Here is a 27,066-nt window from a genome sequence, read left to right as displayed (position 1 = left end):
ACATCTCCTCAGTGACCGCGGTTGAAGAAGTCTGATTAGTAGATGTAGTGATCTCCCAAATAGCAGCTATAACTTCTTACCTTTGTAAATTATTGTTGCTTTTCCACAACATTTTTCATAAAAACGGCCCCAAGTTCAATAAAATTGTTGGATTCATTCTGAATCTAATAACCTAGCCGTTAAAACAGAACCAAACACCCCTTAGAATTTCAACAAGATCAGGCCTAGGATCTTTAGGCCCGAATGACCTTACGATGGTATGCATTTTGATTCTAATAATGGGGTATAGAAAGGATAATAAAATACAGGAAAATACATTCATAATTATTAAAGTATTCAATATTGCTTTAAATTTAACTAGATATTAACAAATTGCAAAACATCGGAAACCATCGATATATCGATGTTTCTCTGGCGATGTATTTTAGCCTCGATGTTGTTTTCTCCGATGCATCGAAACATCGATGTATCGATGTTACTGCTCAAAATTTGCATCCCTAATTATACCAGGTGAAGTAATTAGAGTAAGAAAACGATTTTGGCACTGCCTTATTTGAAAAATTGCCTTTCAAATTTCACTATAAAGCAGCCGAATGACAGAAAATAAAGCGGGAAAGCTGTTTTATTACTTCGCCCGTTTATTTCCTCATGGTTCCATGCAAACATTTTAAGGTTTCCCAGCAATGTTTTCAACATATTAAAAAGCATGCAGATAAAATTCATACAAAAGCGCTATGTCCAATTTGTTGAGCAGTTGTTAAAGACGACTCTTTTCTTTATTTTGTTAGACTTTTCATAAGTTACAATATTTTGTGAATATTACTTCCTTCATATGAATTATATCACATTTTTTGTTTAATTGTATTTTTGGAATAAACAAAGCTCTTTTCCCTTTTGGTCAGTAAACTGTTTTTGTTACAAATAGTATAAATAAGCAATGGAAAATAAGGCAAAACTCAGATTTTGGTATTATTTCCCATTTAAAAGTGAAATAAAGCAAATTTTGCGTTATTGCCGTTTGTGTTATTTCAACCCCCCCAAAGGCTGTATCTCATTGCTTTGAATAACCACGCCCACCTCTCATATAATGGTAAGAATCAATAACTTCTGAGGCTAATTCACTCAAAATCGACGCTTGCAATAACCTCTTAGCAGAAAATTAGACCAAAAACGTGTATCCCGGTAACAAATGTATCAATTTCTACCAAACTCGGAGGATTTAGTTACCTTGGTACGGAAGAGCAACATGTTGAAGATTTTTGAAATTGGACTAAAATTACACCCGCTTCCCATAAAACGGTAAACTTTGGAAATACGAAGACTCTGATATTTCAATATAACTGAGGACGCCAATTTACGCCGAGTTAATAGGTGCTTATAACAATCTCTTAATAAAAAAATAAGGCTGTTATAGGATTTTAGGAAATGGGCGTGCTACCACCCACACATTATTATAACTTGCAAATATTAAACCTCAGCAGAAAGTAATTCATATTTCATTTCAGATCCCAAAACACGGCATCTCATACAAAGGAAGTACAAATCTAAGCTGGTAAGTATGAAACTTGAATCTCTCATTTGAATATAACTAGCGTAAGGCAACAATTTTCAAAGCTACTTAGTAGAATGAAATCGAAAAGAATTTATTATCTATGGGTATACAATTAGGGAACTCACGAAATGTCGTAATGTCTTGAAGTTGTAAATTTTTTTGATGTGTAGGATGACGGAATAAAACCAAATACGTCCGCTCGGGTCGTCAAATATTTATGTACTTTTGTTCTGCCAATATCATATATTTGGCAATTCAAAAACACTTATTCGCTAACTTTCAACGAGTGGCATACGCCCTCTTGAACGTATACTTATTTACGTACATTAATCGGAATGAAACATAAAAGTTTACATTGGAAAATATTTTAAAATATGCATACACATTTAACATAACTGTATTTTCGTTAAAGCCAAAACAAGACAACATTGAAGAAAACTTCCCAGTCGGAAAAGGTAATGTTTGGGAATGCAAAAAGTAAAGGATGACCCCTATAACCTCTGCACGAAAAAATGCAAGAATTTCGTTGTCATTCGAAAGCAATGTGTCACATGTCCTTTTACAAAACGTCCGTGCCACAGGGTTTGACCTGTGACCAACCAGTTGGTAGTCAAACACGCATCTATTCTGCTACAGCATCTGTGATAATGTGAAAAGAAGACATACTTAAGTTAGCTCTAAAATTTTTGTTTTGCTTGTGGCTTCAAAACTACTCATTATCCGCTCGCTTACATTGCGATGCATCTTTTCGTTTAACCGTAGTTGTTAATCTTTTCTTGGTAGAAAAAGGTAATGAATTTCGTATGGTTGTACAAATGTTTAATTTTACAGGAGAAGCAAAAAGCATTATAAAAAATGTTACAAAAACAGGTAGGCCTTTTTGAAAAGTGGCATGCAACTCCGTTGTTTTTGGTAATAAGACTTTAAAATTTTTATTGAAGGCGTATTTTAAAATACATATCCTACCAAAATCTGTGAAAAACGCAGTTTCGAAAAAAATGTTGGTTAGGTAACATATCGAGCCCTAACCGCCAAAATAACGTAAGCGACATTATTTTTTCAAAGTTTTCTATTTGATGCAGAAATATTCCTAGAGCATCTAGATGATGTTATTTTGGCGGTTAGGGCTCGAAATGTCTAAACAAATGAAAATTGTATGTGTATTTCTTATTATTAAAAATGTCCAATGAAAAATATTTATTTTTTTTTGCTGGAATGACTATGTATTATTTTTGGGTAAATTATCTTCAGCGAAAGCTTTCGGCGACGCTGTTCTGATTGTCATTGTGCATATAATATGTTTGTATATTGTTTGCTTTTGTTCTGCCGCTATCAGCTTAAGACTATGTTCAAACAGGCACCAAATTGGCAATTAAGAACCTTTTCACAAATTTAAGCCTCAAATGTTACCCAAATTATCATACAATTAATAATTAATTGGCAATTAATTTGTGTCAGATTCTCTATGCAACCCTGTTTATAGTATGTTTAAATTTGACTATGTTCAAACTGGCCAATTAGCTGAGGCAATTAAGCTTTAAATTGCGGCATTGAGTTTGGTGTTCACACACACGTTAGCTGCGCAATTAGCGATACGAAAACAGCTACTGGATTACCTAAAGTGATGGAAAAGTTGGTACAATCATATGTTTATTGAACAAACATCAATCAGCTGTTTGTTTTTGGTCCTTTTTTACAGCTGATATTCCATCAGGGATGGAAAATTGAATTATAAAATTGTACCTAATTTACGGAAAACTTTACCTTAAATTAGATAGATGTACCTAAAAAGTAAATATGTATTTCTGTATAAAGAAAATAGGAGGATAACAATTCCCATCGATACCATATCAACTTCTGCACTCTCATTAAAGAAATTTGGGCTATGAAAAGAATCTCTTCGAGCAGCGCGAAACAAAACTATATTGGAGAAAAGGTGAATAACTTTCCTCCCAGTTCGTCGATCTGACGTTTTAAAAAGAAATATTTTCATCTATCTGGCGAAATCAACTACAGTTGCGTTCCTTTGACCACGCTTCTGTATCATTTGTATGCCCCTTCACAAAGGAGGGAAACTTTTAGACCAGTTGCCGTTGTCAATAAAAATAATAACTGATTTCCTGAGAAGTTATTTGGCTACCATCCAAATTTACATAAAATTGAGTGTTTGTGCCGAATGTGCTTTCAAACTAAATAAAGGTACGATTGTACCAACTTTTCCATCACTTTATGTAATCCAGCAGCTGATTTCGTATCGCTAATTGCGCAGCTGACGTGTGCGTGAACACCAAACTCAATGCCGCAATTTAAAGCTTAATTGCCTCAGCTAATTGACCTGTTTGAACATAGTCTAATGAATTAGCTTTGTACACGAGTACATCCATACATACAGACGATATGATAATGCGACTGTGTTATCGAACACGTATGTTGATAATTTGAAACACAGATTCTACATAACATCGCGCACAAGCACAAAATAATGCAGTACACAACAACACATACTTCTTCTTCTTCTCTTCTTTTTTGGCGCTGTAACCGCCTAAGCGATTTTGGCCGAGTTCAGCAAAGCACGCCAGTCGTTTGTCCTCTGTGCCAACTGACGCCAATAGGAAACGCCAAGTGAAGCCAAGTCCTTCTCCACCTGATCTTTCCATCGCAGTGGGGGCCTCCCTCTTCCTCTGCTACCACCAGCGGGTTCCGAGTTGAATACTTTCAGAGCTGGAGCGTCGGTGTCCATTCGAACGACATGACCAAGCCAGCGGAGCCGCTGTATTTTAATTCGCTGCACTATGTCCATATCGTTGTAAAGCTCATACAGCTCATCGTTCCATCGTCTGCGGTACTCGCCGTCGCCAACGCGTAAAGGACCGTAAATCTTCCGCAAAATCTTTCTCTCAAACACCCCAAGAGCCGCCTCATCGGATGTTGTCATTGTCCATGCTTCTGCGCCATATACCAGCACGGGCATGATGAGTGACTTATAGAGCGTGGTGTTCGTACGTCGAGAGAAGACTTTACTCCTGAATTGCCTACTCAGTCCAAAGTAGCACTTGTTGGCAAGAGTGATTCTACGTTGGATTTCAATGCTGACATTATTATCGGTGTTAATGCTGGTTCCCAAGTAAACGAAATTCTCTACTATCTCGAAATTGTAACTGTCAACAGTGACGTGGGTGCCAAGGCGCGAATGTGCTGACTGTTTGTTTGATGACAGGAGATACTTCGTCTTGTCCTCGTTTACCACCAGACCCATGCGCTTTGCTTCCCTATCCAACTTGGAAAAGGCAGAACAGACTTCGCGGATTTTGTTACCGATGATGTCGATGTCATCGGCATAAGCCAGCAATTGCACGCTCTTGTAGTAAATTGTTCCTGAGCGGTTCAGTTCTGCAGCTCTTATTATCTTCTCCAACATCAGATTAAAGAAGTCACATGAAAGGGAGTCACCGTTAAATTACGCTGAAATTGGTTTGGGGAATTTGCAGCGTAAAATACAAATAAATAATAAATATTTAACATCAGTTTTAAAAACATTTTGGCGTAGGCGAAAAGCACTAAAAATATTTTTAACTTTTACAACTTAAAGCCATTACGACCTTTACGATGCCTTGTGAACCCCCCAAATATGTATAGTAAATTAATAATAAATTGTTTATGCGCATATATGCTTACTACTTAAATTAGATTCACAGCTAAAATACTTCATCAGAACTTTTTTCGTTCAAAAATATACATAGAAACACTATAAAAACTACTTTACTGACAACGTCTTAAAAGTGCAGGAAGAGTTTTCTTAGGTTCAAAATAATGTACGGCCAATTTTATTGGATATTTTTACGAAATAATATTCTTGATTACTGGACACATCTAAGTAAATCTAGTTGCCATTCAAGCTTTTTCAGTTCGAAGTAGTTAGTAAATATTTGTGTTGCAGGATAACACTTACATATATGTATAAACATTAGGGTGCCAATCGAAAATGCTTCTTTTGGAAGTTTCAGACCCTACCCCCTAATTTTATTCGTTTTTATGAGAATTATTATTGCCTATTTTTATAGATTTTATAAAGGTCATTTAGAGGTCGCGATCTGTCGGTTTAGGTAAATAGGATTTTGTAGATTTATTAGTTTTTGAATGGCTACTTTTGATTCGATTTCAAAGATCGAAAATTATCTGAGAAGAGGATATATGGGCCTTTAAAATGGTATATAATAATCTATTGTCAGACTAGACTTGTTGGGATTTTTTATCGGGTAAATTAAAAAATACCCGTATTATTAAATATAGAGGACTATCTAAAATTAAATCTACACTCTAAAAAATTTTTGTTTAAATTTGCGCATATTAAGATAGGTAACCAGTTTCCTCTCTTAATGAATGCAAATTTAAACACTGCTTGCTTACTTTTACTTATCATATGTGTGGCGTAGAACAAATTTCAAATTTGTTTTTTGAGTTTTAAACATTTATTGTTTGAATTTACGCATATAAAGAGAGGTAACCAGTTTCTGTGTGTGTTTACTTTTACATATAAAATTTGTCACGTAGCGCATACAAGGGGTGGGTTTTGGAGCTAAATTTATGATGATATAAGAAATTTTGAAAGAAAAAATTTTCCTTTCCATTTATTGTGCGTCATTTTGTAAGAATTCTTCTTTTTTTCTTGAGAGCTCTTTAAAGTTTAACTGCGAATGAAAACATTGTCCTAAAAATATGCAATGCATACTCACTTACTGATGCTTTTTACACTTTACAGCCTAAAAAAGTTTACCACTGATATATACTTAATATGCATTCGAAGATTTAATTTGCTAACTTCGAATTCGTTCCACCAAAATGAGCTACATGATAAAAATACAAGTTCAGTTAAATTTTCGTTATTCGAATTATTAAAAAATGAGAAACCAGAAATCGACGAAAATTAATAAAAAAGTGTAAAAATTTCGTGAAATTATTTAATTTATTTATATTAAAATTCTTTTGTAAAACTTTGTATTACTTTTGAAAGTTGAGTACATCTTTAACCGTTAATTTTTTCATGATTTAATAATCTGGTCTAAACCAAATTACGAGACGACCCTTAAGGTACCATCTTTCCGGTAAAAAAAAAATAATTATTGGAATCGGTTCACGCGGTGCAAAGTTATGCGGTGGAATAAATAAAAGAAGTAAAAATACTCCGAAGAATTGATAACCTCCCCTTTTTTTATGCCGGTTAAAAATGTCTGAGTTCTTTGTAAATTGTATGTAAATAAAATGCAATTGATAATAATAATAATATCCCAACGGTGATATGATGATACTTTAAAAAGTTTATTTATTTATTTCATACTGTAAATAAAACTTTCATAAATGTATTTTAAAGAGCGAATTTTCAGTATTTGCTGATGATATATATTTAGAAGTATAAACCCTTTCCCCCCAAAAATATATTCCTGCGTGCGCCCCTGGCACTTAATATTTATTATTTGTAAAAAATATATTTTTACTTTCAAAATGTTTGTAATTTTAAACATTTCATGTGTATATTTTAAACAACTCATGTTCAAACTCAAATCTTGAACATCTTGTGCGTATACTTGAACAGATTCTGGTTGAAAAATAAACACTTTTCAGTAGTAGTTTTACATGCACTTTTTAGAGTGTACTGATACCTCATTTATTGCAAGCGCATAAAAATTGTCGAGTTTAGGGGACTTTTCTTAAATACGGCCTTGAGTTTGTATGTGTGTATGTACCGGAATTTCAGATTTTTGGAGCAGTGTGGCTAAGGAGTTCATCAGTATTTATTCAAAATTTATATGTATATACAATCGCACTTTAGCAGAAAAGTGGTTTTTCAAGAAATTTTAGGAAAATGGGGGTGGCACCGCCCACTTACATGATATATTCGTATCTCAAAAACTACTTGACCGATCTCGACCAAATTTGGTATCCACATTGTGTTTGTCCTCTTTAAGTATTGTCTTGAATAGTTTTGAAATCGGACAAAATCTACTCCTCCTAAAATATAGCTAGTTTTGAGTTTTTTGAGTTGGTCGAGCCCGGGGTTTTTGTCCGATTTCAAAAATTTTCGACATGGCGCTTAAGAAGCCTAAGCGCAATGTGTTGGTCATGATCGGTCGAGTAGGTTTTGAGATACGCATATATCATATAAGTGGGCGATGCCACCCCCATTTTCCTAAGATTTCTTGAAAAACCACTTTTTTGCTAAAAACCGATTGTATATATCAATTTTGAATAAATATTTATAAATTCCTCAGCCACACTGCTGAAAAAATCTGAAATTCCAATACATACACACCAGGGATGTTGCGAATGTGGAATTTTAGACATCCGCGGATGCGAATGCGGATGCGGATGTTCAAACGCTAACATCCGCGGATGCGAATGCGAATGCGGATGTCAAGTATTTTTATACCCGAGCGCACTTGTACGCAAGGGTATTATAACTTTTTTCAAATAACGGCTGTTTGTAACAGGCAAAACGAATCGAGATAGATATAGACAAATGTATACATAAATGATCAGAATGAAAAGAGTAACCGTATGTGCACACGATAACTCGAGTACAAATTGAGATATCTTAAAGAAACTTGGTATGTGTACTTATTTTGAAATAAAATTAAAATTGAGACTATTAAAAATTTTTGGAAATGGGCGTAGGCACGCCCATTTATGATTACATGTGTATATCTTGGGAATCGCTCCACCAATTTCTCCCAAACTTGGCACAGTTGTTGGCCTTCACAAAACATACCAAACGGCTGAAAATTTAAAAAATCGGATAATAACCACGCCCACATCTCACATAACGGTAATTTAGAGAAATATGAAAGCTTCGATAAATCAGTAATCAATACTGCAGCTAATTTATTCAAAATTGATGTTTGCAATAATTCTTTAGCAAAAAGTAGGCTTATAATAAAGTGTTGGAAAATGGGCGTGACCCCGCCTACTTAAAACCACATATGTGTATCTCTGTAACCGTTCGATCAATGTGTACCAAACCAAAAACTTTGAAAGTTATTAAAATCTGACTAAAATTACGACCACCATTTTATAACGCTAATTTTACCCAAAATTGATACTAACAACAATCCCTTGAAAAGAATTAACATTATGGAATTCTAGAAAATGGGCGTGATGCCGCCCACATATATCTATATAAGTTTATCTCATTATGTCTAACTGAACGTTCTATCGAAGATGTTTGAAATAGACGTAAGACCACCACTGCTTACCATGTAGCGGTGGTTTTCAGAAAGGTGAAAAAACTATATTTAATACTTGCGACGGGTGTTTAATGTTCGGCTCCGACCGAACTTAGACTTTTTTACTTGTTAAGAAATTATTTAGGTGAGTAAATTAGGTGATTTAGTTAAATAAAAAATGGAAAGGTTAGTAATTTTTAATAATTTTTTTTTAGTACTTGAATTTAAAAATTGGAACATTGTATTCAATAAAAAGTTTTTAAATCAAACCTGCACCACTAAATAACTACTCGCTCGCTGCGAAAAACTTGAAACTTGACAAAATTGTAAATTCTTTTCGATTGACGCTGCACCAGTCGAGAGGACTTTCAGTTATATTTTTGTTTTTTTTATTGCGGTGCAATAATTCTTTTTTGGGAATTGCATCGGTCTGCAAATGTCGTATGTATCCTCCTGACTTTCATCTTCACAATCTAGTATCATGGCAAGATCGTTGATTAAACACCGTTGTTTTCCAAAGAACTCTGCATTCTCATTCTTTTGGTTGTTTCTGAATGTGGAGAACCAGTAACGTCAACAGCGTTTTTCGATTTTATTTTTTGTAATTCATTTTTGATCCTTTCTTCTGTTACTGACCAGATATACGTTTTATCATTGCACTTGCGTAATATTCCAGGGACCGAAACAGTTATTTTTTTACCAGTTAAACTTGGCCTAATATTTTTTATTCCGAAAGTTTTTTTCTGGATATAAACAAACAGCTTATCAAAATTAAACAAATTTGGTATCATGTGAGAGGACTGAAATAGCTTTTAAACAGAAATAACGAACGAAGGTTACCACCTCTACTTATATATTTTTGTATATAATTTAATACTAAAGAAATTCATATACCTGGCCCAAGGTTTGTTCTATGGTAATTAATTATAATTTTTTATTGAAATATTTTTCAATAGGTGACTTTGCTTGTTTAGACATTTCAGTTTTAAAGCTATTTAAGTCCTCTTGCATTTGATACCAAACTTGTTTAATTTGGATAAGCGGTTTGTTTATTGTCCGGAAAGGACTTTTAGTTGGGAATAAAAAATATTTGGCTAAGTTTAACTCGTAAAGAAAATAACTATTACTTTCGGTCCCTTCAATATTCGCATTCGCAAAAGATCCGCATTGATTATTGCGAATGCGAAAGCGAATGCGAATGTTTAAATTAATGCGGAAGCTCCGCGGTTGCGAATGCGAATGCGAATATTCGCAACAACCCTGATACACACATATAAATTCAAGACCGTTTTTAAGAAAAGTCGCCTAAATTCGATAATTTTTATGCGATTGCAATAAATGAGCTATCAGTTTATTTTAAAATAGATTTAATTTTATATAGTACTCCATATTTTGAAATTATAGAAATTATCGATGATCGTCGAAATTTAAAAAATTAACAGAAGTATGGGTCTTTTTTAAATTTACCCGATAAAAAATCCCAACAAGCCTAGTCCGGTAATAGATTATTATATAAATCTTTAAAAGCCTATGTATATGAGACATTCTTTTTCATATCGGACATCAAATTTGGTGTCACACTTTCGATTGGCTTCAAAATTTTTTTATGGGTTTTATACATGAAATAAGCTACCACGTGTTCGAGGAATTTTTTTCTTCTTTTTTTCTTCGGAGATATGATCTGTCAAAGGTTGTATTTTTTCGTGATTCTGACTAATCATGTACTCCTTCAAATCGTTATATCTCGGGTTCTGCCCATCGTAGAGACTTCATCTTGACTTCAGTTTAAAGCTAAGAAACGGGCTTAACATTTCTATATATAAGAAGGTAAAGATTATCCTAACGCTAACTTTGCTATTAACATTGAATAGGAGGATAACAATTCCCATCGATACCATATCAACTTCTGCACTCACATTAAAGAAATTTTGGCTATGAAAAGAATCTCTTCGAGCAGCGCGAAACAAAACTATATTGGAGAAAAGGTGAATCACTTTCCTCCCAGTTCGTCGATCTGACGTTTTAAAGAGAAATATTTTCATCTATCTGGCGAAATCAACTACAGTTGCGTTCCTTTGACCACCCTTCTGTATCATTTGTATGCCCCTTCACAAAGGAGGGAAACTTTTAGACCAGTTGCCGTTGTCAATAAAAATAATAACTGATTTCCTGAGAAGTTATTTGGCTACCATCCAAATTTACATAAAATTGAGGGTTTGTGCCGAATGTACTTTCAAACTAAATAAAGGTACGATTGTACCAACTTTTCCATCACTTTATGTAATCCAGCAGCTGATTTCGTATCGCTAATTGCGCAGCTGACGTGTGTGTGAACACCAAACTCAATGCCGCAATTTAAAGCTTAATTGCCTCAGCTAATTGGCCTGTTTGAACATAGTCTAATGAATTAGCTTTGGACACGAGTACATCCATACATACAGACGATATGATAATGCGAGTGTGTTATCGAATATGTATGTTGATAATTTGAAACACAGATTCTACATAACATCGCGCACAAGCACAAAATAATGCAGAACACAACAACACATACTACAAACGTTAAATTACGCTGAAATTGGTTTGGGGAATTTGCAGCGTAAAATACAAATAAATAATAAATATTTAACATCAGTTTTAAAAACCTTTTGGCGTAGGCGAAAAGCATTAAAAATATTTTTAACTTTTACAACTTAAAGCCATTACGACCTTTACGATGCCTTGTGAACCCCCCAAATATGTATAGTAAATTAATAATAAATTGTTTATGCGCATATATGCTTACTACTTAAATTAGATTCACAGCTAAAATACTTCATCAGAACTTTTTTCGTTCAAACATATACATAGAAACACTATAACAACTACAGTATATTTTGCTTAGCTGCACATCCCTCTTTGCACGAAAAACTTGTGCACCTAACCGAAAAAGGCACTTAAGCGAATTTTTTTTTTACTACTTCAATGAGGAAGGTATCCGAATCCCTATGAAACCAAATAATGGAGAAGCACTTACCACGTAGAAATTACTGCAAGCGAATTTTTTTTCGAATGGTATCTTATTATCTATATAACTAGACAAATTGATAGCCATTTCCGTTGTTCTGCGATATGAGTAAAATAAATAAAAGCTTGTAAAATTAGGTAATTGCAGGGCCAGTGCAGTTAAACGTAATACTTTCTTTGATAATTCATACTAGTTGCACAATTTTTAAGGCAGCTATCGCCAATGTATATAAATGTTAAAAATAATGTCTCAGATGCGCTTTTTGTGGTAGGTATCTTAAATGTGCACTTAAGCATAAAGGCAGCAAAGCAAAATATACTGTACTTTACTGACAACGTCTTAAAAGTGCAGGAAGAGTTTTCTTAGGTTCAAAATAATGTAAGGGCCAATTTTATTGGATATTTTTACGAAATAATATTCTTGATTACTGGACACATCTAAGTAAATCTAGTTGCCATTCAAGCTTTTTCGGTTCGAAGTAGTTAGTAAATATTTGTGTTGCAGGAAAACACTTACATATATGTATAAACATTAGGGTGCCCATCGAAAATGCTTCTTTTGGAAATTTCAGACCCTACCCCCTAATTTTATTCGTTTTTATGAGAAATATTATTGCCTATTTTTATAGATTTTATAAAGGTCATTTAGAGGTCGCGATCTGTCGATTTAGGTAAATAGGATTTTGTAGATTTATGAGTTTTTGAATGGCTACTTTTGATTCGATTTCAAAGAACGAAAATTATCTGAGAAGAGGATATACGGGCCTTTAAAATGGTATATAATAATCTATTGTCAGACTAGGCTTGTTGGGATCTTTTATCGGGTAAATTAAAAAAATACCCGTATTTCTCTTAATTTTTAAAATTTTTAACATCGATAATTTCTACAATTTCAAAATATAGAGGACTATCTAAAATTAAATCTACTGATACCTCATTTATTGCAAGCGCATAAAAATTGTCGAATTTAGGCGACTTTTCTTAAATACGGCCTTGAGTTTGTATGTGTGTATGTACCGGAATTTCAGATTTTTGGAGCAGTGTGGCTAAGGAGTTCATCAGTATTTATTCAAAATTTATATATACAATCGCTCTTTAGCAAAAAAGTGGTTTTTCAAGAAATTTTAGGAAAATGGGGGTGGCACCGCCCACTTACATGATATATTCGTATCTCAAAAACTACTTGTAATAAATGAGCTATCAGTTTATTTTAAAATAGATTTAATTTTAGATAGTACTCCATATTTTGAAATTATAGAAATTATCGATGGTCGTCGAAATTTAAAAAATTAACAGAAGTATGGGTCTTATTTAAATTTACCCGATAAAAAATCCCAACAAGCCTAGTCCGGCAATAGATTATTATATAAATCTTTAAAAGCCTATGTATATGAGACATTCTTTTTCATATCGGACATCAAATTTGGTGTCACACTTTCGATTGGCTTCAAATTTTTTTTATGGGTTCTATACATGAAATAAGCTACCACGTGTGCGAGGAATTTTTTTCTTCTTTTTTTTCTTCGGAGATATGATCTGTCAAAGTTTGTATTTTTTCGTGGTTCTGCCCATCGTAGAGACTTCATCTTCTTCTTTAATTTCTATATATAAGAAGGTAAAGATTATTCTAAAGCTAACTTAGCTATTAACATTGAACTTTTCGAAGTTGATTTGCATAGCGAAGACCACTAAATTAGGGATTTTAAATTATACCGTCGTAATCCTTGTTTAGTTCTCTATAAAAAACGTGGTTCAAAAAGATTGGGGGTTTTCAAGAACTATTTTTAAATAATTTTTCTTTATGACAAGATGGTTTATTTTGTGAGAATCAACAATTTTTTGTAGTTTGTATTCCAAAACTTATTTTGAGATATATTTAGTAAGGTGTTACACATCGAGTTTTTGCAAGAATCTAAATTTTATTGCAGATTCCGATAGAATACCTATCCAGATATAATATTTGTATGGCAAGATTTTTCTTTAAGGCGACAAACCCCTAGAAATGGGCGTGGAAATTGCAGGACTAAATTATTACTTTAGTCCTAAAATTTTAATCCTGCAATTTCCACGCCCATTTCTACGGGTTTGTCGCCTTAAAGAAAAATCTTGCCATACAAATATTATATCTGGATAGGTATTCTATCGGAATCTGCAATAAAATTTTACTTTTTGCAAAAACCCGATGTTTAATACCTTACGAAATATATCTTAACATAAGTTTTCGAAAAAATACAAATAATTGCTGATTCTCACAAAATAAACCATCTCGTCATAAAGAAAAATATTTTAAATATAGTTCATGGAAAACCCCTATTTTTTTGAACCACGTTTTTTTATAGAGAATTAAACAAAGGTTACGATGGTATAATTTTAAATCCCTAATTTACTGGTCTTCACTATGCGAATCAACTTCAAAAAGTTCAACTGTTAATAGCTAAGTTAGCTTTGGGACAATCTTGACCATCTTATATATAGAAATGTTAGGCCCGTTTCTTAGCTTCAAAATGGCGTCACGATCAGCAGAACCCGAGATATAATGATTTGAAGAAGTACATGATTAGTCAGAATCACGAAAAAATGTAAACTTTGACAGATCATATCTCCGAAGAAAAAAAGAAGAAAAAATTCCTCGAACACGTGTTAGCTTATTTCATGTATAGAACCCACATGACATACTTTTTTTCACGAAATCCGTCCGACTGAAAAAAGAATAGCTCATATATCCTCTTCACAGATCATATTCGTTCTTTGAAATCGAAACAAAAATAGTCATTCAAAAACTCATAAATCTACAAAATCCTATTTTCTGACCTAAATCGACAGGCCGCGACCTCTAAGTGACCTTTAAAAAATCTATAAAAATAGGCAATAATATTTCTCATAAAATCGAATAAAATTAGGGGGTTGGGTCTTGAAATTTCCAAAAAAAAACATTTTTTATGGGCATCCTAATATACATACATATATGTACATACATGTATGGATATGTATTTGTATATAATGTACCACACAGAATGCTTTTTTTGTTTTACTTATTAATTTTGCCGATTTTATATACATATGTATGTAAATATGTATCATATACTTTATTTTCATACATATATACATTCATTTCGAGTTGCTTGAGCAAATCAGACTAACTTAGTTTTTATATAGTGCATTTAAAGATGGGTCCGTGAGGGTTATGATATTTATAATAAAAATACTAAAATAACCTTTAAAACAATAGGATTTGTTGTTTTCCTTCAACAATAATGGCGTAAGATCTTATATTATTTTGAAGTGACGAAATTTAGGTAATAAGTAGTATTATATGTATGTAGGCTTGCTCGGACAGGTTGATCAAACACGTGGATACATGGCGTATGAGTAACATAGTTTCCTGTTCGTATTTGACACTAAAAACAAACGAACCATGTTTGTTACCCGCTGGTGAATTATTTCGAACTCCGATGCCAACACAAAGTGTTTGGCAATATAGGATATTCATCATAGCAACATTCTTTAATAAATACATTTGTATATATTCCCGGCCCAACCCGATCTTAGGACAAACTAGTTTTGCCTAGGCTAAACTAGGTCATGCGACCACAGTATTTTTACGCAGAATACCTTTCCGCATAGGCGGCTTTCGGCGGCGCTTAAAAAAAATAAACCTCATCAGTCCAAATCCACCTACGCAGTCCACAGTATTGTTTCGGATGTATCGGTTGCAGTGTTGCCAGATGGTCCATATAACTTTACCCTCAAGTAATTTCATATCTCCTTAAAAAACCCCTAAATATATTTAGTTTGTGGATGTCGAAGGTTGCCAGTAAGGCATCCAATCCCGGACGATTTTGTGAATCTCGGGTTTTCGGGATCTTAAATTGGTAATCCCGGGATCCCGGAATATTTCGGGATATTATTACCATTAATTAAAATATGCTAAGAAACTAGTTTCGTAGTCTTTCTTTAGTGCGAATACTAGAAATAAAAATAAATTTGTGTTTTTGAGCAAGGAAATATAAATATCTTTATTGGTTTTTGTAGCGATCAGTTTGTAGAATATATTTTTGGTACACTTGTAGGCTGGTGTGATCTATTATTTAATGGTGCAAATAAAACACTTATTCCACCTTCGTTGCCCAACGTTTCGCTGAAATTTCCAGCATCATCAGGGGCGACTATGTTTATTAAATCCAACAAAGAAATACAAGGAAAAAACAAAAGATGTTAAAATGAATAATACAAGTTGGCATACATGTGTTTGTAAAAACAAAGACAACAATTATGGACTAATGCAAAGAACATATACTCACAATAATATTAAACATTTGCTTTAAACTTAATATTAATACATATACACATAATCAGTACCACTCTCTATGGTAGTCTCGTCATTACTAAATTGTTTATTTTGATATGCATAACATGTAGGCGGCCGCGATGTTGTCCGTATCTTCTTTTTTGTTGATCGTATTCTCCCTTTTTTCTAATATTCTTAAGCTTTCCAAAATGTATCTCGTCATTTCCCCCTTTTCCTTGTCAATAATCCTAGTGTTAGTGAAATCAGCTGTGTGGCCGCTGTTTAATATGTGCTGTGATAGGGCTGTGCTGTGTTTTTGTTTCCTTATATCTGTTTGATGTTCGGCTATGCGAACACCTAATGCGCGTTTTGTTGTCCCTATGTACACTTTACCACAGTTTTCGTTCTCTTTGCCCTTACATTTTATTTCATAAACAACGTTGTTTTGTTGCTGTATGTCTAATGGGCTTTTTGTTCTTGTGTAGATTATAGCTAACGTGTTATTTGTTTTGTAGGCGAGAGTTATATTTTGTTCCTTTAATGTGCTGTGATCAAAGTTTTCGCTTAGCTTGGGGATGTAAGTGACGCTGTAGTACTTCTTTGGTGTATTTGCTGCTGCTGTGGTTGGCGTTTTATTTTGCTGATTTCCTATTCGCATTGTTTCTTTTTTTATTAGTTCGCGTATCAGGTGGTTGGGATAATTGTTGCTTTTCAAAATGCTGTGTATTTTCTCTATGTTGGCTTCGTGAAATTTTTGGTCGCTTATCGTCAGTATTTCGTGTATAAGATTTTTCGCGGTGCTGATTTTATATTTTCTTGGTTGGGAGGAGAGATAATTGATCAGGCGTCCAGACGACGTTGGTTTCGAGTACCAGTTTAGAACAATATTGTTGTTGTTTTTGTGTAAAGGGACGACGAGATACACTTTGGAAAGCTTAAGAATATTAGAAAAAAGGGAGAATACGATCAACAAAAAAAGAAGATACGGACAACATCGCGGCCGCCTACATGTTATGCATATCAAAATAAACAATTTAGTAATGACAAGACTACCATAGAGAGTGGTACTGATTATGTGTATATGTATTAATATTGAGTTTAAAGCAAATGTTTAATATTATTGTGAGTATATGTTCTTTGCATTAGTCCATAATTGTTGTTTTTGTTTTTGCAAACACATGTATGCCAACTTGTATTATTCATTTTAACATATTTTGTTTTCTCCTTGTATTTCTTTGTTGGATTTAATAAACATAGTCGCCCCTGATGATGCTGGAAATTTCAGCGAAACGTTGGGCAACGAAGGTGGAATAAGTGTTTTATTTGCACCATTAAATAATAGATCACACCAGCCTACAAGTGTACCAAAAATATAAATATCTTTATTTTATATCAGTTTAAAGAGCTAATTACAAACTGAATAAACTAAAAACTATGGAATTGAAATTCATTCATATTGCAGTCCCAGTCATTTTTACAAAAAGTTAAAAATAAGAGATCATCTTTACACCTGCATATATGGGCAATTCACAAGGTGTCGTATTTGTCGTGTTTGTCGTGAAGTCATGATATTTCATGACAGTTGTAAAAATGTTGTTATTGTTTTGTGAAGAAAAATAACACATGACGATACAACTCTGCAACCTATGTTTATTCGGTGTTATGTGAGGTTAAGTGCTGAGATATAATAAATAATCGTAACAGGTGTTCACAACCGTCGTGTTTTAACACAACTTTTGTTAGGAAAATATAACTTTACAACACCTTGTGAATTGCCCAATAGTATTTATACATACAAATATATGTGTGGTAATATTAGTATGCCACAACAAATGCATATATATTCATGTATACAGGGTGTCCCAGAAGTAACCTGCCAAACTTGAGGAGACGGCAGGTGGGGTGGTGAGCTCCCTGATAAGCAAACATTTTTCAGGTAAAAGTGTCACCGTTTTTGAAATATTTAAATTTTTTTGAATTAAGGAAAAATCGTGCCTTTTCATGTATTTTCTTTAACTGCATCTACAAACAAGTCTATACTTAGTAAATTTTTTTATGTAAAATACTTTCAGATAGTTGCTTCTCCATACTCAAATGCAATGTAGTTAAAATACATTAAGGAACCATTATAAAATTAGGACCATATTGCGATTTTTAACTTTTTGATATATCTGGTGAACTTTGACTATCTCTGGTGAAAAAAGATGTACTGAGCTATAACTTTACATTGCATAAAAAAATTGCTCATTTAATAAAGATTTCAGAAAGGTGCCACTCTTACTATTTCGAATCGAAAACAAAAAAATATAGCCGCTTTTGTGGGTAAAGGACTGAGACACGCTAGAATGTATTTAATAGATTTAAATTTAAGTTGGTCTTGTTACCGACCAATGACATGCTAAATAGTACAAAGGTACATTATTACTTGCTCCTGACATTGTTTGTGTTTGTGTTACTTACCGAAAATAATGAAAGTGGATTTTGTGAAATTGGACCCTTCGAACATTGTGTTATTAATACTATGACAGAGAACACGCAGTATACGTCGCATGAATATGCGGATATTCACCTAATTTACGGTGAAGCTTGCTGTAATGCCAGAGCTGCTCAAAGACTCTATGCAGAGCGATACCCAAATCGTCGGCATCCGGGTCGTGAAGTATTCCCCCGCACCCATAGAGAAATTTCTGAAGGTAAGTAATTTTTACACCTTTCTTGTTTGAAGCCATTCTTCTTTTAACTATCATTTTTAACTTTTTTAAGGTCGCATACTTGGAAGGCGTGGCGGCGAGACAGGACGTCCTGCAACGGTAGATGTTAAAGTTGTGTTAGAGGAAGTGGAACTAGGTCCATCGACTTCAGTGAAAATGATGGAAAGACGGACTGGAATAACAAAAACTACAGTTCACAAAGCTTTAAAATACTATCCCTACCACATTCAACGTGTTCAGACTCTACAAGAAAGAGATTACCTGTCGAAGGTTAGATTTTGCCGTGAAATGTTGCGAATGCATGATTCAGACCACAACTTTTTTAATAAAATAATTTGGAGCGATGAATCATCATGTAAACGTGATGGTTATTTTAATTTACATAACCTTCATAGTTGGCATATAGACAATCCTCACGAAATGAGATAAGATCGTTCGCAGTACCAGCACAAAATAAATTTATGGTGCGGTATGATTAATTGTCAGATATTGGGACCTGTGGAACTGCCGCCAACGCTCAACTCCCACAGTTATTTAAAGTTCCTTCAGGAACGGCTTCCAACTCTTTTAGAAGATGTACCCTTAAACCTGCGGCGAAGACTATGGCAGCAAAATGACGGATGCCCTGCTCACTACGGGCGTGAAGTAAGAGCTCATTTAGACGAAACTTATCCTCGCCGATGGATTGGACAATACGGGCCAATCACGTGGCTCGCTCGATCGCCAGACCCGAATCCATTCGATTTTTTCTACTGGGGCTGTCTTAAGGACAAAATTTATTCAAAAATAATTCAAAACGAAGAGCATTTTCGGGAACAAATAAAGGGAGATGCTGCTGAGATAGCCCAATTGAGTTTAGGATCTCTAAAAGCGTATTTTCTTAAAATGTACCGAGCTTGTATTAGAGTAGAAGGTCGCCAATGGTCAATAAATGAATAAATTTTTCTTCAAACAACTAATGTATATTCTATTTCACGTGAACCCACCCTTTATAAAAAATATTGATAGATATAGCCCTTGTTATTGACTCTAGTCCGAATCCCGGTAAGTAACACAAAATAATGTCAGGAGCAAGTAATAATGTACCTTTGTACTATTTAGCATGTCATTGGTCGGTAACAAGACCAACTTAAATTTAAATCTATTAAATACATTCTAGCGTGTCTCAGTCCTTCACCCACAAAAGCGGCTATAACTTTTTCTTCTATTCGAAATAGTAAGAGTGACGCATTTCTGAAATATTTATTAAATGAGAAATTGTTTTATGTAATGTAAAGTTATAGCTCAGTACATTTTTTTTCACCAGAGATAATCAAAGTTGGGGAAAAAAATATCAAAAAGTTAAAAATCCCAAAATAGTCCTCATTTTATAATGGTTCCTTAATATATTTTTACTATATTGCATTCGAATATGGAGAAGCAACTATCTGGAAGTATTTTACATAAAAAATTTACTAAGTATAGGCTTGTTTGTAGATGCAGTTAAAGAAAATGCATGAAAAGGCACGATTTTTTTTAAATTCAAAAAAAAATTAAATATTTCAAAAACGGTGACACTTTTACCTGAAAAATTTTTGTTTATCAGGGAGCTCATCCCCCCACCTACCTTCTCCTTAAGTTTGGCAGGTTATTTCTGGGACACCCTGTATATACAATTCGGACGGATTTCGTTAAAAAAAAGTATGTCATGTCTCCGATTCGCTTCAAAGTTTTTTATGGGTTCTTTACATGAAATAAGCTGACACGTATTATTTTTTTTTTTTTTTTTCTTCGGAGATATGATCTGTCAAAGTTGGAATTTTTTCGTGATTTTGACCATTTATTTACTTCTTCAAATCGTATATCTCGGGCTCTACTCATCGTAGAGACTTCATCTTAACGTCGTTTTGAAGATAAAGAAACGAGCTTTCTATATGATGGTTATGATTGTCCTAAAGTTAACTTAGCTATTAACAGTTGAACTTTTTTAAGTTGATTTGCATAGTAAAGACCTCTAAATTTGGGATATAAAATTAGACCATTGTAATCCTTGTTTAATTCTCTATAAAAAACATGTTCCAAAAAAGTAGGAGTTTTTCAAGAAGTATTTTTAAAATATTTTTTTTTGTGGGAAGGTGGTTTATTTTGTGAGAGTCAACAATGAAGTCTCTGCGAAGAACAAAACCCGAGATATAACAATTTGAAGAAGTAAATGATTATTTAGTCAGAATCACGAAAAAATCCAAAATTTGACAGATCATATATCCGAAGAAAAAAGGAAAAATGTGAAGCCAATCGAAATTCTGATACCAAATTTGGTGTCCGATATGAAAGAGAATGCCTCATATATATGATATATATATTATAACATAGAAATATATTATAACATAGAATAATAGTAGTGTTAGAATTGTAATATATTATTTGATTATTTGTAGGCTTGTACTTTATAATTATTTTATGCCATTACAGTGTCTGAATGTCTTTTTATTTTAATTTGGTAGTAAATTAAATTATATCCCGGGATCCCGAGGGCTTGATCCCGGGATTTAGAGACTCCAAAATCGGCTCGGGACTCCCGGGATTCGGATTGTTCTATGAAGCAATTAAAAATAACAATTGAATTGTACGGATAATTGAATTGTACGCAAATATGTAAACTAAAAGTAAGTGTTAAAAGATTAAAAAAAATCTACTAACATTAATAAAAAGAGAATGCTTCATTAGACTACGCTATGTTGATGGATGATGAACTCCTTATCTCGGAATGATTTTGAATAGCTGTATTACCACATTAAATTTATAATAAATGTATTCATTACATACATATGAACATTTAATATAATACTGTTCGATATTCTCCATTTTTTCTTAGATTCCTCTTAGAAAAAAAAAAAAATATTTGAAAAAAAATCTCTAAGAAAATCCCTAAAAGATATTTATCCCTAATTGTATCTCTAATGGCCCAGAATAGTCCTAAATCTAGGGAGATAAATTTATAAACTGGCAACACTGAACGGATGTAGGTAGACCTAGTTTATTCTAGCAAAACTAGCTTGTCCTATGATCGGGTTTGGCTCGTAACATTTATAAAAACCAGGGCTTCGACTTTAACAAAAGTAACTAACGTTTTTACGTACCTTTTCTACTTGATACCCAGGGTGCCCAGATTGTTTAAAAATAAAAGAGCCATTTCTGAAAAAATCGCCAAAAATCGCCAATTTTTTTTTATAAAACTCATGAAATCGGCTTAAAAAATCTTTTATTTTGAAAATGAGATCTTGTTATAACATAGTTTTTAAAAGCAGAAAGGAATATAATGCCTTCACGGTAATAATAAATAACACAAATCACTTATATGATAGTGATGTACAAACAATTTTCTTTAAAAATATTCATACTTCTAAAAAATATTTGTATTAACATATTTCCCAATAGGACTGCGCAATTAATAAATTTATTATAACTCATATTAATTGATTAATCGCACAATACGCTTTTAAGGGCTCGGCGCTAAAAATAAAATAAAAGCTATAATACGGCGAGATCAGCTATTTCCACAAATGAAATTGCAAATTTCCCATTCAGTGGTACTTGTCACAAATGGTGGTTTAAGATTGCCAAATGTTAACAATAATCGATAACAATAAAAAGTGTTGCCACATCAAAATTGAAGCTCTAACTCCATAACCTACTTATCACGTGTTTTGACGCATTTACATGATAGCGTGCAAAAAATTGAATTGAAGGGAAAAAATCGCCAAAGGCGATTTCCTAATTTTGTACGCGCAAATATAAAAAAAAAACGCCAAATTGGCGCTAAATCGCCCAATCTGGACACCTGTAAAAAGGCAGCGCACCCATTCAAGCAGATGCGTATACATTCCTAAATGCCACTTAAAGCAATACTTATTCCTTAAACTTCGTTACTTCGAAAATAAGATAGTTCCGGCGGCCCTGGGATCTTGAACCATAATCGCTGTTTTCAGATTTCGTGTTTTATATCATACAGGATTCAGAGTGATTATAAAATATCTTCATACCAGGAAGTATATAACGATTAGTTTTGGTCCCCGCCAAAAATGCCTATAGCCAACACTCCTTCCAATAACTATAGCACTTTTGATTTGGCCTAGTATATGCTTTGCCTATTCCGTAACAAATTGTTCTCTCACATGTAGACTAAGCATACATCAAATACCACCTAAGTACTGCTGTAAAAACAATGGATGGATAATTTTTACTGTGGTTTTGGTTGACAAATAACTATAACACTTTTGGAGTTTTTATATAAAAATGCTTTTATGTTTTTTTTTTTGTTTCCCTTCACAAACGCTTCTAGTGAGAATTCTCCAAATGTATTCATTCCGGTTAAAATCCACAGAGCTTGCATTCCAATGCCAGGGTATTATGAAATATATAAATATAATTTTCGACCATATACATAAGTTTCAGCTTATTTTTCATCATAACATGCCCCATATCACGTACGAATAGGGTTGCCAGGTTTTTATTTTGAAAAATCAGTACATCATTATTTTCGATTCATCAAAATCAAAACTTTTCGGTAGAGTTTTATTAAATATAACAAGGGTATTTGTTTTTGTTATATTATGGCCTTATAACAATTATATTCAACAATTTTTATTGAGCTTGAGGCCGTTTTTAATGAAAAACTTATTGTGGTAAACCAACAATAATTTGAAAAAATGGTAGAAGTGATAGCTATTTCGGAAATCACCACATTTCCTCATCAGACTTCTTTCAGTAGGTTTCGAACCGACGAACCCACTGACTCAGCCAGTTGCCTACGCACTGTGCTAAGTTCGCCTTGTGAATTATCGCTGCTTTTTTCCCACTTTTTACAACGCTTTTATCAACATGCAATGTTGTGTGTCCAGAAACTTTCAATGTTGTGGATCCAGAAACTTTCAATGTTGTGTGTCCGACACCTAAAACCTTTGCTTCGAAAAGTTCCTATAAAAAAGCATAGTGCATAGGGCGACATCTGTAGTGAATGGGGCGAGGTAGATGACATCTAGATGTCGCCCTATGTACTACGTTTGCTACAGCGGAAATAGACGACACGCCATTTCTTTAAATAAAATTAATTGGTGCTCTTTTGTATGTACATACATATGTAAATGCATGTGTGTGCACCTTTCTATTAATATCGTTGAATTATTTTAATATCTATTGCAAAATTTTATTCAGACAGGACTAAAAAGTAGAAAATAAATAATATAAAAAAAAACTTTTTAATATACAACGCAATTATAAATGGACTAAAAAGTAGAAAATAATATTTCTCAGTCCCATAGAATTTGTTTTGATAACTTTTGATTTTGAAATTTTAGCAAAAGTCATTATAAACAATCTATGAAATTGAAAATGAAAAGCGTGGGGCGCATGTAATACACTTGAATTGATATGAAAAGTAATATATGTATGCATGTATGTGGGTATATGAATAACGACCGCTTAAAATCGATTTCAAAGTTCTACTTTCGCTGTAGAAATTTTAGGTCTACGTTATGTAGTTTGACTATTGTCAATTAAATCGAATGCTTTGTATTGCATGCGCTCCACGTTTTTCATTTTCAATTTCATAGATTGTTTATAATGACTTTTGCTAAAATTTCAAAATCAAAAGTTATCAACAAAAATTCTATGGGACTGAGAAATATTATTTTCTACTTTTTAGTCCATTTATAAAAGCGTTGTATATTAAAAAGTTTTTTTTTATATTATTTATTCATTTGTTAAGCCAACACAATCAAGCGCAGCCATTCCGCTGCAATTTACACTTCATCATGTGGTTGTTGGTTTTGTTGGTTTTTATTAATAATTCTATTTTTAGAATGTTTAACTTTTAGGTGTGCTCGTCCTTAAGTTATTTGTTTTGTGTTGGCTTAACAAATGAAAAAGTGGGAAAAAAGCAACGATAATTTACAAGGCGAACTTAGCACAGTGCGTAGGCAACTGGCTGAGTCAGTGGGATCGTCGGTTCGAATCCTACTGAAAGAAGTCTGATGAGGAAATGTGTTGATTTCCGAAATAGTTTTCACTTCTACAATTTTTTCAAATTATTGTTGCTTTTCCACAATAAGGTTTTCATTAAAAACGGCCTCAAGCTCAATAAAAATTGTTGAATATATAACAAGGGTAGCAAACCTACCCATGGCTGTAACAGAAAATATGTACACTCGCTCACTTATATCTGCGTACACTTTTTTTAATATTCATAATGATTTGCAAGCTATAAATTTTTTGTTATTTTTTTTTTACAAAAATATAGTTCATGCAGACTGGATGCCACTATCTAACTCCTATATGAAATTGTTCGCTGATTTCGAAAATCGAGTTAAGTTATTTCTGTGGATAAAAGTTCTGTGGAAAAAGGTAGCTCCACTTATATCTTACGAAGCAAATGCACAATCTTAATAGGAAACACGGCAAAATACAAGCTAACGAAATTCTCCATAAACCGTATATACAACACTTTTCGATAGGCCTGATAGTTTCTGAGAAATTAATTATAACTAATGATTATTACAATAATTATAATTATATTATAATAATTACTCATTCTATATTTTATGAAAAAAATTCAAAAAATTAAAACTTTAACAGAGGAAAAATTTTAAAATTAACAACAAGTGATCCAGTGTAATAGTTTATAATCGGAGGTTTGCCATTGCCGGTCGAGGCGCGACCGCCATTTCCCTTTTTTTTTGTTATTTGTCGGACCTGCTCGAGCCCATGTCCTGCGGAATGGTAGCGATCATTGCTAACCACTAAAACAAAAACAAAAACTAAAAATAACAATAACGATTTTTTTTTTTTAAAACCACCAAAAGCTTGCCATTGACGGTCGAGGGGCGACAGTGGACACTAGAATTTTTAAGTTTAAAAATTTTAATTATCCTGAAAACTTAAGCAACTCAAATTTTTCCTTGCATGTAGCTTTCTAAAATCTTAAGATTTGAATTAAATGTTCTGAATACTTTTTCAGTAAAATCAAGAAAAACCAAAAAATAAATGCAAAAAACTATTCAATCTATTAAATATATAGTATATATATGTATGTAGGTGTTCTACTTGATATTGTGGAAATAACAAACTAATTATAAATTCTGAGCATACGCTTTAGTTATTTGTCCAACAAAACCTTCCATCCTTCCATTGATTTCACAACGGTCCTCAAAACATAGGGAACCAAATTTGTTGATATTTTCGTATGCTTAGACAACATTTGAAAGAACAATTTGGAGTAATGGCCTTTTAAATTGCCCACACCAAAAGTGCTATAGTTATTGGCAGGAGTGTATGTATGTATATTTAGTATTATTGCAATAAAAATACAAATAAATAAGATTGCCTATTGACAGAGAAACCATCTAAAACTTATTCAGATTTCCTGAAGCAGTCTCGTCCAACCAAATACATTTTAAATTTAAGTACTTATGTAAATAAAGAACCCAGTCTATTTGTACAGCTTATTATTTATTACTTTTTTTTCTTTTTTAATTCCATATGACACCAATGCCACTACCACCACCATTACCATAACTACCAACACCAACAAATCATACTCGTACATAATCACATCATATTCAAAACATAACCGTTATTTTAACGAATTCACTCTGCATTTCGATAAACACATACTACTTCATGTGCAATTCTTTCTCTGTGTGTGTACATATGTATGTACAAAATTGTACATCCATAAATCGATGCGCTGTTTGTAAATAATTCAACAATATCGCTTCACAAATGTACATACATACATACATACTTCGACGAATAATGACTATGCACACTACTATAACATGGATTAAAGGTACCAGTTGAATACATCCTTCATCATTTCATTCGCGTACTGTCAATCGCCTACGACATTCATCTACGGGAAAGAGAAACTCGCGAATAGCGAAAGCTCAGCGTAGCTGGTAAGGAGAATAATGAACTAGAAGAAGCTGAGAATGATGAATGAACACCAACAGCTGAGCCAGCGTGCGCATACGACAGCCAGAACTGAGATAATTTTTTAACAATAATATTGCAACTGTGATAAATCAAAAGTGGGCTGAAACACCATGCTCAGCTGATTTCTGCACGATAACTAGAAAATCAAAATATATACTGAAATGCAATAGAATCTTTTTGGAACGAAGTAATTTAAGTGCAACCAGTCGGCACATTCTCTAAACAAAAAAAGCAAACAAGGAAACATTAACTAATAGTTATAAAGTAAACGTAGTTGCCTTTTAATGCCAAGCAAATAAAAAACCGATGCAATCTTCAAAA

General features: G+C 33.3%; 1 long non-coding RNA gene across 2 annotated transcripts; it reads left to right on the top strand.

Annotated features, from left to right (window-relative positions):
- The first annotated feature begins 972 nt into the window (after positions 1–972).
- Positions 973–27,066, top strand: LOC118752500. Of its 2 annotated transcripts, XR_004994697.1 has the most exons (3): positions 973–1,371; positions 1,506–1,552; positions 26,600–27,066. It is a non-coding gene; the product is annotated as an uncharacterized LOC118752500 (long non-coding RNA). The 2 variants fall into 2 exon arrangements; XR_004994696.1 differs by having other exon boundaries at positions 973–1,552.

This window comes from Rhagoletis pomonella, unplaced genomic scaffold (assembly GCF_013731165.1).
Source record: "Rhagoletis pomonella isolate Grant_MI unplaced genomic scaffold, Rhpom_1.0 Rhpom_scaffold_01563, whole genome shotgun sequence".
NCBI lineage: Eukaryota > Metazoa > Arthropoda > Insecta > Diptera > Tephritidae > Rhagoletis > Rhagoletis pomonella.
Note: the sequence above shows the minus strand (reverse complement) of the source record. Positions and strands in the feature narration are given on the sequence as shown.